The following is a 5,576-nucleotide window of genomic DNA, read 5'->3' as shown; positions in this document are numbered from 1 at the left end:
GGAGTAAAAGCTTATTTTGCCATGTAAACAGAGTGGGTTGCACAACACAACTTGTCTTTCTCCTATTCTGGATGGTTTTTTTTCCATCTGAATACTGTGTCTATATCATCATACATACCAGCACACATTGCTCTAGCTGTTTTTTCCAGGACCTGCCCTTCTGGGCATCTGTCTCTTTGCTCCATGACATGCTGTTGCCCTCCACAGGATTTTCAGGCATTACAAGGAACCTCAGCACCAACAGCAGAAAGTACAGCTACCCATTTTCAGGCCCCAGCTGGCGACTGCACACTGTGTCTCTAATCTCACCTCTCCCAGGGACTGAATTGCTCAATCTTGCCCAAGCGTTTGTCTCTGGATTCTTTCATCAGATGCCTTCACAAGGGCAGTGTGATAAGTAATGGAAGCACTGTCAGTCTAGTGGGATTTCCTATATTATATATAATGGGGTTCTGCTGACCCAATAACCTAACTCCAGGATCCTCAAGCCCCACCTTCCCTCGGAGGACTTCCCTTGTCCTTTCTTCAAATACGTTCTGACACGTTCTTGGCTATTATCTTCTAGTGTGTCTCTACTGGGCATCTTAACTACCATTTTATTTACAGAGTGAGCACACAATCAAGCTATATCAATTAACATCACAGAATCAGCCGTACAGTTTTGAATGCCACATTTCCGTTTCTCCTTATGCATTGTCACTGTGTAAGATTCATTGTCACAGAGGAGTCAGCATTATCATGATTGCACTGGCCATCACTTTGTTCATCCCTGTTGGGTTCCACATCTACTGGTTGCAAGCAATTGTTTCCCCATGTACTCTGTGTCCTTTCCCTGATAACACGTGTGCTTTTTACAGCTGGGAGACGACAGGCAGGATTTCTCATTTTAAGTCTACATAGCAGATTCACTTCAGTGTCAGTCTTCATTTAATCGCTTGGCCTGATCTTCTTCTCTATCCTATATATGAAATCACAGTGGAGAGAAAAGAGCACTCATGGATAATTTATTTGATTATGGACAACCTTTTTCCTTAAGTTTCAATAGCTTTTTTATTATATAAATTCTTTCACTTCACAAAAATGCATCTCAATGTACACTCTTCTCGCATGCACACTTCTGCCTTCCCAACATGTTTACATATTTTATTCCCATTTGCAACACTTCATCTGTTCCTGAGCAGTGTGTGCTTTTTTTATGTCCAAGATCCAAGCAAACAAAAATCCTTCAAACATCTTTCTGAATTAGTGGAGAAATGACAGTCAAAAAAAAAAAAAAAAAAGCAAAACAATTAAATTATCTCCCACTTAAATGAGAATTTTACTGAGGCTTGTTTTGTTACATCGTGTTATAGTGAAAACAGATGATATTTGAAACTTGGCTTTGAAGCAGTCCTCCCTTCAGCCTCTGCAGGCAGCCCGACGTATCCCCTCTGCACATCACTTCCAACAGCTCTTCAGTTCATTCCATGTTTATCCTCCAGACAAATTGTAATTGCTGATCTTAAGTCAGTTGTGTACAAAGAAAATGATGCGCTGTCAAGCCCAAATCCCATTACTCTCTATAAATTCCTTCTTTCATAAAGAATTAAATGAAATGAAGGGAGAATTTGTTGCATTTCTTCCTTTCCTTTTAAAATACAAGGATGGCTTTGGTGGAATCAGCTCCTCGGTGCATCAGTGAGCAGCATACCCAGTCAGCCCAGTTGGCTTCACCCCAGAGGGCTGAGCAGCGCTGCTGACACTGAGAGAGCAGATGTGGGATATACTTCTCCTAATCTGCGTTCTGTACAAAACGACTGTGAAACATTTATCAAAATGTTTAGCTTGTTTTGATAGCTGGACTAAATTGTAAACAAATGGTAACCACATGTTATTTACGGCAGAATAAGTTTGATTTGTTTGGTTTTATGACAGCGTTTACACAGTATTTTATGCAACCCTAGTGACCTACATAAGGTTTTGGCCTACAAGTTACACTCTTTTTCTGAAAAACGAAAGAATTAGTAAAATAGATTATGGCAGGGCTTGGTTTTAGCCATAGCAGCTGGTAACTCCGTGGGAAAAAAAGAACTTGAAAGATTTCCTTGGTGTTTTCAGATATCATAAATTCTCTTTTCTGCTGTCTCGATCGCCTTTAAAAATAACCAAGCTTCTTGTTGAAGTTCATTAAGTCGTGAGCTGATAGTATTACACATTGCAGTTCCTAATATCAAGTGAGTGCCCCTACTTCCCACCATCGCAAACCACTTCCTGGTTTCAATGCACCTTGGTCTGAAATGATTTTTCTTTCTTTTTTGTTTGTTTGTTTCTCAGGATTTGGGAAGAAGGGGGAATCTTGTGATGAAATCTCCTTCTGCAGAATCTTTGAAACTGTTACACCATGGTTATTACACCATGGCCTATTGGTCTTCAGCTGCGAGCCAAGATCAGACGTGTCTAGATCAGAAAAGAAACAGGGAAGGGAAAAGCCACAAAAGTTTTTCTCTTCCCTCACACTTCCATTCAAAGGTCCTGGAGGGAATTCACAAATCTATTAGCTCACCCTTGCAAAAATCCTTCCATAACAAAACAAATGTGGAAGAAAAAACAAAAATCGCAAAGCGAAACAGTAGGACGTGATACCTGAATTATTTCATAGTCATGTTGGAAAAGTTGTAGCTGAATAGATATGTGGCTCAGTGATTGTTTTCAAGACTGTTCCGTGAAGTTGCCTGAGACAGAACAGAAACCTCTTGAATGGGATTTGTAAATAGAAGACATCCTGAGGCTTCTGCCTCTCTGCTCTTCTGGATGATGGCACTCAGGAAGCCACTTGTAATTCCCTCTGTAAACAATGTGTGCTGCATGTGAAAGAAGGAAGAAAGAAAGGAAAAAAAAAAACAGGATAACAAACCCAATACACCCGCAGAACAGAGCACAGAAGATAAGTAATTTTTAAGTGTTTAATTTTTCAGGAAGGAGGGCTCCAAAGTTTGGTTCTCTGAGAAGGGACTGCTGCTTTGAGCCCTGTCAGCTCCATTTTTTCTTATCAGGATGACGTATTTATATATGAAGTGGAAATAAAATCACTCTGTGATTTTTCTGTGTTGCATGCACAGGGGTTTTCAATGAAAGGCAAAGGATTAAATCTCGGAGGAAAGTCTTTTCCCCATCGTTAAATCTCACTCAGCTTAAACAAGGACTGAGCTTTGGAGCCCATCATAGGAGTAGCCTTTTCGTTCCAGCTGCCTGGTTTATTTTCTTGATTCACAGGCTGTCACAGTCTTCCTTTCTTCTAAACCTCTTCTGTTTGTGATTCATTTACATAAACAGTCCCATGATGATAGTAGTAATGATGTTCAGCTCTTTCAGCTGAGGCATACAGCTCTATTTCTCAGAAGTAATTCAGCTCTGTAACCACATGCCACTTGAAGCTTCTGTCTCTTCTGTTACACTGTGATGGTGAACCTGTGTTTGTTGCAGCAACTCGAGTCAATTTTCAGCTCATGTTTCTCTGACAGGAGTGTATGGATCTCCCAGGGAAGGAAGCCTGATCAGCTGACTCCTTTTGCTTCCTCAAGCTCCTTTGTGATGCCTCACTGCCTTTCCCAATTGCCTCTTTCCTTCTTCTCTTTGTTCTATGGTCCCATTTCCTGCAAAATGGCACTGAAGCATTTATAAAAATTTCAGAGCTGCTCAACCTAATCTGGTGCTTGATGGTGAGGTGGTAGAATGGTGATGCACTGATGATGGTGAGCACTGGAATGGGCTGCCCAGGGAGGTGGTGGAGTCACCGACCCTGAAGGTGTATTTTGTGTTGAGGGACATGGTCTAGTGAGTACTATTAGTGATAGATGGATGGCTGGACTGGATGATCTTGACGGTCTTTTCCAACCTGTGATTCTGTGATTCTGTGAGGTGTTGGAACTGGCTGCCCAGGGAGGTGGTGGAGTCACCATCCCTGGAGGAGTTGAAGAACAGTGTGGATGTGGCACTGAGGGTCTGGCAAGTGAGCATGGTGGGGATGGGCTGGTGGTTGGACTGGGTGATGTAGACTAGTCTTTTCCAACATGAATGAGACTGTGATCTAGAGTGAGGCAAGCCTGACCAATGTGAGAGGTTGGAACAAGATGATCTTTGAGGTCCTGTCCAACCCAAACCATTCTATGATTTTAAGATTAAAGCAGAGTTTTAGAGCTGCCACATTTCAGCTGCTGGGGTGAAATACTCTTGGGATCACTTCTTTCTGACAGCTTTCATTCAAAATGGATTCTTTGGAAAGTTAGGGAGAAAAGATCAGTTGGTTTAGACCAGATTTTTAAAAAATATATGTTTTGGAGAAGGTCGAGTCTTCATTTTTACGTCAGGGAAGAAACCTCTGTCAGGGAGCAGCAGAAGAATGTTTCCTTCCCAAGAGAGGATGACAGGGAGCAGAGGTGGGGGGCAAAACTGGAGCAGAGCACAGAGCTGATCACACAGTAGCAGCAACTGATGTTGACCGAGAATCTAAAATACCCAGCAAGTCCATGGAGACGAGACAGGTCTGAAGCCAAACTGAATCTGCAGGTCAGGACCAACTCGCCTCAGCTGAAGAGCTTCATAGTGCCAAGTACAAAAACCACAAAGCAGTGGCTGCCCATGCTAGTGTCCAGGATGGAGAATGAATTTCTATGGAGTGTAGGCTCCCAATGGAAATACAGGGTATAACTATAAAATTCAGACCCAAATCTCAGTGTCTTTGCAGAGGAGTTTCAGACTGTATTTTCATACAGGTAGCTTTAAAACTGGCAAATTGCAACTTGACGTTTATGGGAAAAAATGCGTGATGGTTGCAAAGCCCAGTTTTGGCTTGAAATTTTAATACGTATGAGCAGTGGAGACCAAGAGAAAAGGATTGACTCATTCTTCTTGTGTGGGGAAGGATAGTGTGGAAAAGATACCAAATAGCACCTAATAAAAAATAGGCAGCAGTGCATATAAATTAGAGGGCTGGTAAAGCTTTATTTTTTGGCAGTAATAGCTTACATCGAAAGTCTCTCTGAGTATTGGAGGGGTTTCTTGAAAGAAAACTGAAAACTTCAATTGAAATAAAAAGAAATAGTTTTCTGACAGAGCCACAAAAAGGTGCAGCAACAAATGCCCTGATAAACATACCTAGTTGCCACAGGCACCTGTAATGCATCCTCTAAACACATTTTGGCTGACGAAGTGGAAAAAAAAGGCAAATCTAGGATTGAAGAATATTGCATCCCACTTTGCATGTCTGGAGGATGCCTGAACGGTATAAATTGTGTGTCTTGGCCATCCCCAAGTGTATAGGCAGGCACTTGAGGAAATGAGTTAGAGCTGCATTTCCTGATCATCAAAACTCAGTTGTAGTCTTCAGTAAACTTGTATTTTTCCATCTAGCACGGTTAGTGACTTGCATTCCTAGTGAAAAAAAAAGATATTAGCAAGTAATGGAGGACAGAAGTGGTGATGTCCAACCCATACGATTGCTACATTTTCTGTAATTACTTAGGTGGGACCACAAATATATTAAAGTTAGTTTTTCCCTAAAAATACAGCATAAAAACAAACTAGCAACCTAGTAAAAC

This window comes from Tympanuchus pallidicinctus, unplaced genomic scaffold (genome assembly GCF_026119805.1).
Source record: "Tympanuchus pallidicinctus isolate F22 unplaced genomic scaffold, pur_lepc_1.0 scaffold8, whole genome shotgun sequence".
In the NCBI taxonomy this organism is placed as follows: domain Eukaryota; kingdom Metazoa; phylum Chordata; class Aves; order Galliformes; family Phasianidae; genus Tympanuchus; species Tympanuchus pallidicinctus.
This window is presented reverse-complemented; position numbering follows the sequence as displayed.